Genomic DNA, 15901 nt, shown 5'->3' on the forward strand with positions numbered 1-15901 from the left:
GAAGATGAGTAGCTTAGTTTTGTTTGGGTTGAGTATTAATTGGGCATCGGATAACCATGTTTCAACAGAGGAAAAGGCTTCCTGTGTGACTTTTTGCAGTTTGGGTAGGGACTGGGCTGAGCAGATGATGGTAGAGTCATCTGTGTATTGGATGAGTGTGCCATGTTTGGTGGCAGAGGCTAGATTATTGGTGTAAACAGAGAAGAGTGAGTAGGTGTCCAAGGATGGACCCTTGGGGAACCCCTATGGAGACAGGTAGTTGGGGAGATATGTCATTCTGCCATACAACGGATTGTTGGCAGTCAGACAGGTAACTCTGAAACCAGTTGGTGACTGATTGTGAGAAGGATAGGTTATTGAGGACAGAGATAAGTTGTTTGTGTGGGACCATGTCAAATGCTTTAGATAGGTCTAGGAAAGTAGCAGAGGAGAGATAGCCATTGTTTTTATGCTGAAGGATAGTGTTTGTAAAGGAGAGTAAGGCAGTGGTGGTGCTATGGTTTGGTCGGAAACCATGCTGAGTACTGGAAAGGAGGTTGTTAGTAAGGAGGTAGTGTGAGACCTGAGAGTGTATGCATCTCTCTAGTATTTTGGAGAGTGGAGAGAGAATAGCTATGGGGCGGTAATTGGTTAGTTCTTCAGAGGGTCCGCCTTTGTGGAGGGGAATTATATGTGAGACTTTCCACAATGTGGGAACGTAGCTTTCTGACAGAGATCGGTTAATCGAGATGGATACTGGGGAGGCCAGAGTATCAGCTGCGATTTGTAGGTATTCACTTGGGAGGTTGTCTGCTGCTAATTTGGTGGGTTTAAGTTTAGTTAAGAGTTTTTTTATGTTGGAGGTAGGTACAGGAGAAAAAGAGAAGGCAGTGGGGAGATTACTAGTTGAAGGAGTGGGGTGGAGGGGGGGTTGTGTTGTTTAGCTAGTGATAGTATGGTTTGGGTGAAGTGTGTGTTGAATGAGGTAGCAATATTTTCTGAGGAGTGAGGGATGTTAGGAGGAGGGGTACTGACTTTACCTGGGTGGAGGATGGAGTTTATGGAGGACCAGAATTGTTTCGGGCTGTGTTGTGAGGAGTCTAGGGCAGACTGGTAGTATTGGAATTTGTCCAGTTTTATTAGCTTTTTGACTCTATTGCATAGTTCTAGGAATTTCTGTCTAGCTGCAGGGGTTTTGGTTTTGCGCCAGTGGTCCCAGGCTTTATCCCTGTTTTTCATTATATGATAGTTTATATGATAGTTGCAGTGGAGGGTTTACTTCCTAAACAGTATAATGCTATATTATTTTCTTAGTATTGGGCTTTAGTCCATGGTCTAGACACATAAATTAGTAAACGTCAGTCCTTCTTGAAGGAGGAGGAAATTGGTGCCATCTGAGGTGCTAATGGCAGCACTAAGTTTGCCATTTTTGGTAGACTTGGTCAGCTAGAGACCCTTGTCATCAACCTTGAGGGCAGCAGAGTATAAGTCAAAGAGTAATGGTCTCAAAATGGACTCATGGGGTATGTCACTGTTAGCAAGTCATTTTGAGGAAAGGGTTATCCACCGTAACAGAATGGGTTAAATCTGTTACCACTTCTCAATCTAACCAGTTACTTCTAGATTTATTTTTAGTTTTGTCAGTTTTGCCACTTATTCCAGAATGAGGGATAGTGTCAAAGGCCTTTACCAAGTTCAGGTAAGCAGTGTGTACTGAAATGTCTAGTGTCTCTATGACTCTTTCAAAAAAGTCAGCCAGGTAACACAGGCAATATATACTTTCTCAAATCCTAAATGGTTAAGACAGAGGGTCTGTAAGCTGCCAATATCCTTTTTTATGCACTCCACAAAGATACCATCCATTAGCTTACATATGAGGTTTGTGAGGGTAATTGTTCTACAATTCCCATAATCAGTGATCAGGATGCCCCTTTGTAGGAGGCCCACCACAGCTGTTCTCTAGATGTCAGAAATGTGATCAGAGGACAGGCTGAGGTTAAAGAGATCTGCAGTGCTTTATGCCAACATGAAATTAATGTAGTTTGCGGTCTGTAGCCATAGAGGTAGTGCTCTTTGTTTTTGCAAAGGTCATCCAGTGCTTGTTCTGTGGTGATAATGGGGATGCTGATAGGATGGCATGGGAGAGAAATCAGAGACGAGACAAAGATGACAAGTTTGTGCTAAATGTGTCCCATTACATTTAGAGTGCCAAATAATAAGGAAGCTCAGTGGATAAGTAAGATCCTGAAATACTCCCAACAGTAATATGAAACAAACTGAAGGATCTTGCAGCCAAAGAGCACTTTATTATTAAAACAGATTAACTTAAATCACTTTGTATGTGCAAAAGTGTTTTAAGCTAGCCTGTTTTACTAATAAAGTGCTATGTGGTTGCAAGATCCTTTGGTTTGTTTCATGATACATTTGCAGTATTCTCTGTGTTTGAGCGGATTGTGTAATCTGATACCAATTTAGTGAACTGCATGGTGTTTATTACATAATCAAAAAAGTATATGTTGCTATTTTTGGAGGTGGTAGTAATATTGGTTCATAGGTAGGTGCTAGGCTATCTGCCCGAAGGCATTTATAAGCCTAGCTGGAAAGTGCTGGCTTTTGCTGCCCCCTTAGATTAGTTCCCTATGCCTCTGTTCAGCAGAGCCATTGAAGTGATCCCCGGGGTATACTTTCTGTTTCCTATCCACTTGTCAAGGTTTCTGTTGAAGAGGGTAAGTGAGGAGCTCTGCCTAATGTAGACTGGAATCCTGTTCCTGAGCATGGGAAGTCTCTGGGACAAGAATCTATCCCTCCAGCACGTCTTATTTATTGTCATGGTCAGGTTTAGATCCCTAGAGTGTGTGGCTCAAAAGGATATGGTTTTCTTTAGGTGGAGCATGTCCATCAATTCTGGGTTGAACATGGCCTTGTATGTCAAGCAGAGATCACCTCTGAGTAGGCGGTATGCAACCTATTATAGCTGAAGTTTCTTAAGTCGAGCTGCATAGGACATCTGTTTGAGGCCAGTGATCCTCTTGGTGAGGTACTTCTGTGGTCTTTCCAGCTGTTGCAGGTGTCTTGTAAGGTGCATCCCAAATGGGGAGCTGTACTCTATGATGAATCTGATGAGTGATGCATAGAGGGGCACAATGACCTCCTTTGAGCTGGATGCAAACCCTTGTGTCATTAGGTGGGCCACATAAAAGGATTTTCTCACCACTTTGGCAATGTGATTGTCAAAGGAGAGGTTACTATCTACTTGGGTCCCCAGATCCCTTATTATGTCTTCTGCATTTAGGGGGCTACCACTTATGTGGTAGTTTGTGGGTATTATGGTTTTTCCAAAGGGGATGACTATGCACTTTTTGGCATTTAGCTTGAGGTCATGGTTTTGACACCAGGTATCTATCTCAGTGAGACCCTTTTGGAAGGTGTCTGTGTCAGCTGGAGAGTCAGTTATAGCCCCTAGTTTGCAGTCGTCTATGAACGTGGTCAGCCATAGTCCTCCTCTGCTTGCCTGTACCTCTGACAAGTATATGCCAAATAGGAGGCATCCTCAGACTGAGCCCTGGGGAATGCCACTTCTAACCAGTTTAGAGTCAGACCTAGCTCCCACAACTCTTACCATGTGGGTTCTGTCCATGAGCCAGTTGGCAACCCATCTTGTGAAGTAAGGGTTTATGTTCAGGCTGGTGAGCTTGTCTATAATACCTGAATGGGGAATGGCATCGAAGGCCTTTGCAAGGTCTAGGAAGGCTGTGTGACTGCCTTTCCCTCGTCTATAGCCTTGATAACTGTCTCCAAAAAGTCTACCAGGTTTAGGAAGCATGATCTGCCCTTAACAAAGCCAGGTAGGGTCCAGTGTTTGGAAGTTCCTAATGTCTCTGTTAATGTGATCCATGATGATGCGCTCCATAGCTTTGCAGGCCAAGCTAGTCAGGCTTATAGGGCAATCGTTCCTGGGGTCTGCTGTGGTTCCACCTTTGTGGAGCGGAATAACCGTTGCTGTGCACCACTCTATGGGCACGTAGCCTGTGGAAAGACTGAGTTTGAACAGTGTGTTTAGGTGAGGGGTTAGTTCATCTTTGAGCTCATGTAGGACGCAGCCTGGGACACTGTCTGGTCCCACTGATGCTGTGTTTTTGGCTTTGGAGAGGGCTGTTTTAACCTGAGTGTCTGTGATTTCAGGGGCACTACATTCTTCTGGTATGGTTATGGGCCCTTTTGAGGGTGAGAGGGGGGTGAAGTTTGCACTGAACCTGTCTGCCAGGATGTTGGCGATATCGGTCGGTTCAGTGTATTTTGTGCCATTCTGTACTAACTCCGAGCAGATCTGAAAATTGCCATTTAGATTCTTGACATAGCTAAAGAATGCCTTGTGATTATCTTTGGAGTCCTTGGCAATTTTTCTTTCGAAGCTAGCCTTGGATGATTTTACGAGGGATTGTAGTTTCTCTCTGATACTGATCAGGGATGTCTTCCCTTCTTGGGATTTTACTCTTTTCTGTACTAGTTTCCTCCTTCTGTTGTATATGTTGTTTATGGCAGGGGTCCACCAGACTGGTTTCCTTTTCTTGGAGGAGTGAGTCTTGGTTTTGCATCGGATAAAATGATCCATGCCTTCTTGTAGGTGCTCGTAGAGTGCATTTGTAATGGATTTTGCAGCTTGGACAGCGTTATCCTTTTGCATGGGGCTTTGAAACTTTCCACCTCGGTCTTAAGTAACGTGAAGGTTGCTTTTGAAAAGTTTCACAGTAGTTTCTTTCACCGGGGGTGGAGGAAGAATGTGGATATCCAGAGTGATTAGTTTATCGTCAGATATAACCAGCGAGGCGTTGACCTCTGGTGTGGAACACCAGTCGCCCATGTTGGTGATGACCAGGTCCAATATGTTGTCACCTCTGGTGGGGGTGTTGACCAGTTCATACAGGGCATTAGAGTTTATAAATTCTAGGAAATGTTGGGCAAGGGAGTTAGCACTTGAGTAGTTCTCCCAGTTAATGTTTAGGTAATTGAAATCACCCAATATCAGGGTGTTTGGTAGGACCTTTATGTTTCCCAGTGTTTCCAGAAATGTGGAATGGGGGTCCTGGGACATGGTGGGTGATCTGTAGCAAGCTACAATTTGGACTGCAGTTTTGCCCATTGTTAGTTGCACGTGGATGATCTCTGAAGCATCGTGCTGTGCCACTAACCTGGAGGTGTGGGTATCCTTGATGAATATGGATACACCCCGCCTTTTGTATTTCAGTCTGGGTTTTGTGGCCAATATGTATGGTATGAGTTGTAGCCTGGTAGTGCTGGGGTGTTCTCTGGAGACTTGAACCAGGTTTCTGTTACTGCACATATATTGATTTTCTCCATACTGAGGAGCGCTTCTAGTGCTTGCATTTTGAGGTTTAGACTTCTGGCATTGAGTAGTATTACCCTCAGTTTTTTTACTTGTGCTATTTATGGTGGTGGGTTTGTCTTTTGAGCCTTGCCTAAAAAAGGCACTATGGGGGTGGCAAGAGCCTTGGCCGGTATTCGAAAGCCTAAGGGTGACAGGTGCAAGCCATCTCTAGTGAAGCAGCGTGGCTTGTCGAGCATGTCATCCCAGGCTGACAGACACTGGATCCCCTTTGAATGACAGCAGAAGCTTAGTCAGTTGTTGAAATTGATAATTTTTTCTTTATACCGTGGTATAATTCTTGGTGAGGGCAGAATGCTACTCAGGGTCTGGGTCATACCGGCCTGGGCTACATGATCAGAGAGCTCCTCCATGTCTCTTTTCATGTAGTCCAGAGAGGTATGGCTCAGGTCATTCACACTAACATGGACAATGACAGAGTCATATTTGTACTTGTTCTGGAGTGACCTGAGTGCTTGTGTTATGTGGTGGATCCTGGCATCCGACAGGCAGCTAACAGTAACCTTCTCCTTGTTCAGCCTAGTGAGTGGGACGTCAGTGTGCCTGAGTATAGAGTCACTTATTACTAGTGTATTGGGTATGTTATTTTGCCTTAAGGGCTGAGATTGTGTGGCACACTGGTTTTGTGAAGTATGTGTTTCATGATTTGTGTTTGGGGGTGGAGGTTGCTTGGATGTCTGCTTTGGAGGTCTTTCTTGCTTTTGCAGATTTTTATTTAGAGCCTCCAAGTCTGTTTTCATGTATTTATGTGTATTTTCTGCTGGTTCTGGTTTCATAGGTTTATGTGATACTGGTGGTGTGATGCAAGTAATTCCCTTCTCCTCTTGACTGCCTTGTCCAGTCTTGGGTCGAGAGAGCTTAGCCTCCAGTTTGGCTGTATAATTGTATCTCTTGCATGTATTAGTGTTTGGTGGTAGGAGGAGAGGGTTGTCTGTGTACATGAGGCAGTTGTAACATTGCCTCACAATGCCCAGATTCACCAGTTGGACCAGAGAATACACCTGAAACTGCCCTTTGGGCATACCTGGATAGGTACAGTGAACTGTTTTACTGATTGGCTGGTAAGGTCAAAAAGAGAACCTTGTCCTTCTCTACAGTATAGGTGGGTCTAGTGCTAAGGTTTATTAGTGCTTGCTATGAGTTTTGAGCAAGTGCCAGGCTGAGTAGTGAATGGTTTGAGTGCTTAAGTTAAATGTTTGTCTAGTTCCAAGCAAAAAATTGAAGAGTAGACTTTGTGGAGCCAGGAATAGTTATATCCCAGCTAACCGGCGCTGCCAGGTGCGCAAATCCAAGCAAATGCAGGTTTTATAGCAGGGAAATAAAAGAGATAGAAATTAGCCCAAAATGGCCAATAAGCTACTCATTTCTGGGCTGAAACCACTCCTCCAGGGACATATAGGCTGCTCAAAGCTCCCCTCTCTCACAGGTGAACAGATAAACTTCCTTCTATCCAAGTAAGGTATGGGCAAACACAGAAACTTGTAACACAACCCTGAATTCAGCACTAACCTGAAAACTGGACTATACTAGCCTAGAAAGGCAGGAAAACAAGTATATTTTTTTAATTTTTTTTCAGAAAATAAAACAGATACAATAAAAAAACACTTTAAATGCACAAAAATGGCTATCACACTTGAGTGTGTAGACTGCAACAGTTAAACAGGTAATTTAAACACAAAAATGACTTTGTTAAAGTGCAGGCAGTAAAATAAGTGCAATATGTAGCTGAAACAAGCTTTTTAAATCACATAAACTCTAAAAAAATTGGTGTTTTAGGTGGAATTAGCTAAAGGCAGCAAGAAAATGCAGAAAAATTATACTTAATCACTCCAAAGTCTCTCTTTTGTCTCTCTGCTGCTGTAGAACTCTGCAGGGCACCAGGCAGGAGCTTGCTGAGCTGTATACAAGTGCAAAAACCTCACAAATGTGGGTTTTATAGCAGGGAAATGAAAGATAGAAATTAGCCCAAAATGGTCAATAAACGACTAATTTCTATGCTGAAACCACTCCTCCAGGGACAGATAGGCTGCTCAAAGCTCCCCTCTCTCACAGGTGAACAGAGAAACTTCCTTCTATCCAAGTAAGGTATGGGCAAACACAGAAACTTGTAACACAGCCCTGAATTCAGCACTAACCTAAAAACTGGACTACACTAGCTTAGAAAGGCTGGAAAACAAGTATTTTTTTTTTTTCAGAAAATAAAGCAGATACAATAAAAAAACACTTTCAATGCACAGAAATGGCTATCACACATCTCATATATGTCCTTTCTAGTGTTGATCATCTGCCTTACGTCATTGAATACCCTTTTGAGTTCATTTATAAAGCAGTGGGATCTGAGAAGCTTTTTTCCTCTTGTACAGTTTGTCTATCCTGGGGTTCCACCAAAGGTGGTTTACTTTTGAACACAGTATTATATTTCCGATGATTGAAAACAGAAGGTACAATGGATATGCTTAAAATGCAGCACAAATATGTGGTAAATGTGTCTGTTTTATTGATGGGGTCCTCTTGAGAAGGGTAGCTAGCATTAGGAATCTGCCTTAGAGAAGTCTCTAAATACAGTGGGATATGAGGTCATATTTGACTGAGATCTTATAAAAAACACTATGGCATGGTGGTTAGATATGAACATTGATGGGATAAGATGTACATTATGGTGCCATATTTGTGGGAACTAGATCAAGAATGTTTGAATCCTTGTAGGAAAAGAGATGATTAGGTTTAGAGAGCAAGTGTATGTGATATCCATGAATTGCCGTGCAAATGTATTTTTTTGTCATTTTAATTTCTCCAAGTCTTTTGGGTTTCTAATACCATGACAGGAATGGACCCCATTCCTAAGTCAAAGTACAATTAAAATTCATGAAATTAGTATTGTGTCAATCTTTGATGTTAGCCAAAAGTGCTCTTCGCAGCACCCGCAATGTGCCCAGTAATGACTCCTTCTGCATTTTGTACGGTGTTACATGAATTGGTAACATATCTAAATACGATTGTAAATTCATTTTTATAAGACCAGTTGCTCCTACTACTAATGGAACTGTCTGGGTATCTTTCTTCCACATGGCTCTCATTTCTGCCTGCAGATCGAGGTATTTTATGACTTTGTGTCTCTCTGTATGCAAGACACTGTAGTCACTAGTGTGGCGATTTCAATGATCAATGCTACTTTTGTCTTCTTTTCTTGGACCACTATATCCATTTTTCTAGCATCTATCTCTTGGACTGTTGGTATTGGGTGATCCCATGTGATGTAAACTTCATCATTTTCTATGATTGTCTGTGGCTCATGTTTCTAGTGCTTTTCAGCCACTTTGATACCATAATGTTTGCACAATCTCCAGTGTAAAAATCTCGCCACATTATTATGCATTTCAGTATACAGTCCCTCTGCCATAAGCGAATCACAACCAGCAGTAAGGTGTGTGACTGTTTCCAATTCGGTTCCACAAAACCTACATATATCTGTTTCTCCCAGATGTTTAATAGACTTAGTAAACCAGCGTACGTAGCCCACTATCTTGGGTTGCCAATATTAACCTTTCATTTCTTAATGTAAATTCACCTCTTCTTAACCATTCCTACATTCATTCTTGATCAACATGAGGCTCTTCCAGAAGTTTTCTAAACTTGCAACTATATTTATGTTTTTTCCACATTTCTTGCCTTCTCATCTGATCCTTCACCGTATATTATTCCTTTTCTTTTTTAGCACATTCAGTTACTGCCTGATTTTTATCCACTATTGGTTTGATTTCTATTCCTGCTTGACGTCGATATGCTTCTGCTAAATTAAGCAGAGAGGTCATCTCAGATTTATTCTCCTCATGTTTCAAAACTTTCACCACATTTGGATCTTGTGAGGTCAGTAGATATGTGTGGAGTCCCACGATTGCAGATCCATACATGTAATCAATTTCAAGAAGGCCCATCCCTCCTTCAGAACGGGGAATATATAATCTTGGTATACAGTGATTTTTATAAATCATTTGGTGAACATGAAGCATCCTTCTTGTTTTAATATCCAATCTATCCAACACTTTTTGGGGCCAGTCAATCACTCCAAAACTATAAGTTAGGACAGGAAAAGCAAATTTATTTATAGCTTGGATCTTGTTCCTAGGTGTCAATGCTGTTTTTAGGATTAATTTAAGTCTTTGAAAGTACTCCTTACCAAGCTTTATTCACATTTGTTCATGTTTTATTGCTGATCCTTCATCAATTCCCAAATATTTATACACTCCCTCTTGCTCAAGTTCTTTTATATCACATTCGTGTCCCAAACTGATGTTTTCCTGGTGCTGCAATTTTCCTTTTTAAAGGTTGCTTTTGCACATTTGTCAAGACCAAATGACATTCCAATATCATCTGAGAATGTTTTGGCAACCTGTAGCTGTGCTTTCAATTCCTCATCTGATGAGCTATACAATTTTAAATCATCGACAAAGAGAAGATGAGAAGTCGTTATACTTTTTTGTTTTCTAGAAGCCAAATTATAGCCATGACCTAAGTTGTTAAGTAATCAGCTTAATGGATTAATGGCAAGGCAAAATAGCAACGGTGACAGGGAGTCACCCTGGAATATCCCCCTTTCGATTTTTATCCCTCGGATAATAATATGTCCTTTATCATGGCTTAATTGCAAAGTGGTCTGCCACTGTTTCATGTTTACTGTAACGTAATCAATCAGTATAGGATGTACCTTATACATTTTTAAGTACTCTTTTATCCATGAATGTGGGATACTATTAAATGCTTTTTTATAGTCAATCCATGCCATACTTAGATTCTTCCCTTTTTACAGTTCTCCCCTATGACTTTATTTCACAACAAATGATCCTTTGTTCCATATGACTTTCTTTTATTGCCCTTTTGTTCTACTGCCATAATTGAGTTTTCTTCTAAATGACTATAAACTCTGTCGGCATCAATCCCCGTGTATAGTTTATACATCGTCAGAAGACAAGTTATTGGTCTATAATTTTTAGGGTAGCTTGCAGGTTCACTCTTAAGTAAGAGCATTGTTTTTCCTGTTGTTAGCCAGTGTGGTGTCTGTTGTCTATTCGGGGTGTGCATATAAATAGTTCTTACTCATGGCTAGATCCTCATGTAAAGAAGTTAATACTTTAAGCTAAAAGTTAGGTACTGCATCTGGGCTTGGGGTTTTCCAATTAGAGGCTTTTCTCAACTTTGTTTCAATCTCTCTGGCTGTTATTTCATCCATTTTCATATCCTGTACCTTTAAACTTCTTATTCTTTCTTTTACTTCTTCTATCCATTTAGCACCTTTGTTATGTTCCACAGGATCTTCAAAGATACTTCTCCAAAATGTATCTATGTCCTCTTTTTTCGACGGTCTATCAATTCCTTTTACCTTATTTCCCAATTCTCTATAAAACTTTTCTGGGTCATCAGTAAATTGCTTATTTTGTGCTTTTCCCTTACATTTATCTTCATATCTTCTGAGTCTTTCAGCCTGTTTTTAAATTTTTTGATTGTTATCTCCAATAGTGCATAATAGATCCTGGTCTGTTCTAATACTGCACATTGCTTTTATCACATCTATTTTTCTTAATATTTTTGTTATCTGTTCACTCTTCTATAATCTTCTAACAATGACACTTCTTGTCTTAGCTGCTTTATAGTTTTCTCTATTCGATATTTCCATGATGGTATTTGCTTTCGCCCCCTCTTTTCCCTCGCTACCCTATGTTCCTGTGGTAGAATTTTATCAGTTATTAATTTAGCAGCACAGTAATATATTCTGTTTACTTCTGTTATATTGCATGGATCTCTATAGACAGTTCTAATTACTGTGTTCATCTGTTTTATCAAGCTTCTGACTTTTGGGGTTTTATTAACCTTCAGCAGTCTATTTCTCTCATTGATCTTGATATATCTGTCTTTGTCTATTAAATCAAGCAACTCTTCTCTTAACTCCTTTTCTTCCATATTGAGGGCACATCCCTTGTTTTCCATTTCCTGCAGGGATTCTAAAGAAAGTTCTATAACATATTCTTGTGGCACATTCTCTTAAATTTCATCCTGTGTCATCTGTTGTTTTGTCATATGGAAACTCACTGGCCTATCACTCCTCAACATTGACTGCATCAGAGTTTCCACAGTTTCTTCTTCCTTTCCTTCCTGTCTAGCTTCAAATGAACGTTTATACTGGTTTCCTGTGGAAGGCTCCAAAATATCTTGATATGGCACCTGACCTGTTTTGTGGTGTATGTCAGCTAATGTATGAACAGATAGTTGAAATCATCTAGGATGATTGTATTTGGTTCATAGACAAATACTAGGCTAGCTGCCCTTGTAGGCCATTTTAAGGCTAGCTACTTTCCTCTTTCAAAGGGAGAATCAAATCCTATACTTTGTGACTGCAAAGTAAATATCCTAACCATTATACCAACCCCAACCATAAACAAATCCATCTACCTGGTGTGGGAATAGAACCCACATCCTTCAGTGCCAAAAGTGGGCATGCTACCTGTTGAGCTTCTGAACCCATATGTTTTTCTTACCCCAGATAGAACTTGAACCCACAATCCCTGGTATAGGAGGCCCATGCCTTATCTATTAGGCCACTGGTGTTCGGTAATGATGGTTCACTAGTTATGGACTCTAATTTGTTGAGGTTGTCTTCACGAGTTATAAATGTCATGGCAGGGATTGTATAATTTTCCATGGAATGAAAGGTGAATACACTTGTAGTTACCAAAATAGGTACGAATTTGGGTATCTTTCTAGTCAGAGTAGGTATGCAGTGAGTTCAAATAAAGTCTAACACACCCCTGCCAGTGGCAGGTCTATCTTGATTTTTGGGTCTAAAAGAAGAGTAGGCAGTAAAATTATGTTCAGAAGGCATGCTATTAGTTTGGAATCATGCTTAAATGGCTATACAGATGTCTTTGTTTTTTAAGGGTTGGAAAGGTCATGAGGTTATTCATCTTTTCTGTTTAGGTTTCCAGCATTGAACAGTGCCATATTAATACAGACCTGATTTGTAGCTAAATTCTAGCTCCTGAGAGGCAGCTGTATCCATGTTTCTGTTCAGTCTGGTAAATGGTGCATCAATATGCTTCACCATGGAATGACATATGAATAGTAAATTGTTATGTAGAGTAGAAGTGCCTGTTAGCCTATAGAGGCTGGGCATGTAACCTGGATAACTTATGCCTGCTGTATTTACCTAATGCAAACTTAAATATTTCATGACATATAAGACATAAGTAGTTTACAAACTTGGGCATGCCACCTTTTGATCTCTGTTGGTTGTGTTTGCCTAAGGCAAACTTAAATATTTCATGGTATTTAAAGTATTTGCAGTTTAGCTTAAAAATTATTTTGTTCTGTACTTATTTACCATATTAGAAAAGCAACTAACCACATCTATGTACTTTCAACAGAAAGTAGATTGTTTATGATTGTGAAATGAAGTACTGCTAGCAGAGTATTTTGTGCAGAAATGTCCTGGAGCATATCTTCCACTTTAATATCTATTTGGATTGTTTGACTGAATGAAAATTTATGATAAATAGCATCAGCTGAAGCAAAAAAAAAAAAAGAAATACCAACTCCTAACACATTTGGAAATGATCATATAGAATAATACAGTCCCTGAAAAATGATGCAAAGGGTGGCAATAAGAAGCAACACGTTTTACTTTAAGGTTTGACAGAAGGAGGTACAAAATCACTACAAAACATGCCATTGACTGATATATTTACACAAGGTATCATTTTCTCTGTTGGGACAGACTTTAGTTTTAGATAAACAGAACACATTATTCTTGGTTCACACTTCCAGGCATATCAACCTGATGTACTGTACTAAGTTTCACTGCAGTTTATATCGCTGTAGTACCATAAAATACTCCGATTATCCTAACATATGGTGAAATCATCGTAGTTAATATCACAGTCACGATGACAGACTACAAACCAGAAAATGCACACAGTATTTATGCATGTAAAGTACAGTTTACCTCAAAACAGTGAAACTATCATGAAAAACAAAGTTTGGTTGTGCTCTTGCTTTTTGTTATGCTGATGATAAACGTAAAAGATGAAGATAAATGTGAACTTATCTTCTGAGCATGGACTCTGTCATCCTTTCAAACCAAGCAGTAATGGATTTAAAGATGCTTATTGTCCAAAAAATAATAATAAAAAAATAAAATAGTATGTCATTAATTCGAAGCAAATTGCCCAACGTTAACCTCAGAGGCACAGAAAGTGTTTGTCAAGGGAGGGGCAACTGATGTGTTACCTAGACAACCTTCCCCTTCTTGAGGTGTTACAACTAACTGTTAAATGAGAGTACCAGGTTCAGAAACAATACAAATGTGTGTATGAGTAACTACATCCTGCACTAAAAGTAGACCCCTCAGCTGTGCCTGATTTTGCAGAATGTCCCTAATTTTACTTCATGCTTTTGCTCTGTTTCTCATTAAATGTCTGATTTCTGGTAAATCACAGTGGATTAGCATCAATAAATAACGTCATGCATTAGTTTCCTTCTTATTATTTGTCAGAAAAAGCAAGTGGATGCAAAATCTCTTGTTCTATTAACTTTTTAAGTACATTGGAATAATTTTGTAAAAAAAAAAAATGTCTCATATTTTGGACCTTTGTCCCCTCATTATTTTTGGCTATATCCCAGATTATTAAGCAGTGAAACTGAGACGTATGATTAAAAGGGTAAACTGACAAAAAATAAACTGGTATATTTGTTGACCAGGAAGGAGTGCTTATCCTGTTTGGTCATTTGCAGACCCAGCTGAGACAGTATTCAGTTTCCCATGTTCATGTATTGCTAGCATTGTAGGCTCACAATGAGTGATGGGACATTTTGAAGATAAAATTCATGCTGCACAATACAGCAACACTGTTGCATTTCATGCTAAGAATATTGTGCATGTCAGCACAATGTACCACATGGGTACACAGCATCAATGTGCACTGTACTGCATGATGGAATAGCAGTGTGCAGACAGCTGAAGAGTAATCATTTCATTTTCAGTAACACAGGAATGCTCATTCCCATAGACTGCATAATTACCTGTCTTTGTAAAGGAATTATATTTTTCCTAAGCAGATTATGAGCATCAGTTCAAGGACACAGACAATTAGAAATTATTTGATTATGCTTAGCTAACTAGTATGACAAGATAAAAATGACTGTTTCTGTAGAAATAATTGATTTTCCAAGATCTCACTTTCTCATTATGCATATAGTTAGGAACATATTAAGTACAGGATCTGCCTCAAAACCAACCATATGTCCTTTAAAGTCCTATAATGGTTGTGCCGAAAGTACTGCATAATCTTATGACATCCTACCCAACTCCCGGCATTCAACCACTTCAGCCTTCTACTAGGTATCTCTATATCATAGTCTGAGATTCCTCACTACACACATATATATATATATATATATATATATATATATATATATATATATATATATATATATATGTGTGTGTGTGTGTGTGTGTGTGTGTGTGTGTATATATATTTGTTAGTTGTAAACTAACCTCTGACAAATCTTAGCTTAACAGGTACAATATCATGGACTCCATTTTTAGCTACATATCTTTTTTATCTTTTAACTGACTTTTTACTCTGGAACTGATGTTAGCTAATATAACTGTAATACCATACTGTGACTATAACTGAACATGTATTCTTAGCTTGTTCTTGGTAGCTTTATATGGATTCATAATTAAGTATTAGGCAATGAATTTGCAGACAATTACAAGCTTAGCTAAATGCCCTCATTCAAAAGTTCCCTCCAGCCTCAAGCAGAGCAAGAAAAGTAGTGCAAGAGAGAATCTGAGGCTGTCCATACAATTATCTAGGCTTACCTTGAAGGTGGCAAGGGTGCTACTCTGATTGACATGTAGCGGAAATTTGTTCCCGAGGTGAGGGATATGTTGGGATATGAATCTATCATGACAGCTTGTCTTATTTATCTGTGGATGAAGATTTAGTTCATTTAACTAAGTATTTGATGTACCACTAGTTCTGTGTAGGAAAAGGAGAACAAATAGGATTGGATCATTCATGGTGCAAAAGGCTAGGCATAAATCAGATGGCACAGTGGTGCAGTGGTTAGCATTGTCACCTCACAATAAGAGGTTCTTGGTTTCAATTCTCAGCTGGGTGCCTTCTGTGTAGAGGCTGCATGCCTTTCCTGCATTTGTGGGTGTTTCCTCCCAAGTTCCAAAGACATGCATCTGGAGCATTTCTCCCCAGACCTCTGCTGAAAATTAGCTCATTCCAAGTCAGACTTTCCCAGTTAACAAATAAATAAAATAAAAAAAATCTCTATGAAGAAGTCTGTAAGAGACTGAGTACAGAGTAAGGGTCTGTCATTCTCTCTGGATAACTGTGACTTTTTAGGCCAATGATCTTTTTAGTTATGAATCACTGATGTCTCTCATGTTGAATGATTTGTTTAGACAAATACTTGCCAAAAGGACAATATTTTGGAATTAGGAGTGGCAGA

Source organism: Protopterus annectens, chromosome 1.part1 (genome assembly GCF_019279795.1).
Source record: "Protopterus annectens isolate FY-2018-M chromosome 1.part1, PAN1.0, whole genome shotgun sequence".
In the NCBI taxonomy this organism is placed as follows: domain Eukaryota; kingdom Metazoa; phylum Chordata; order Ceratodontiformes; family Protopteridae; genus Protopterus; species Protopterus annectens.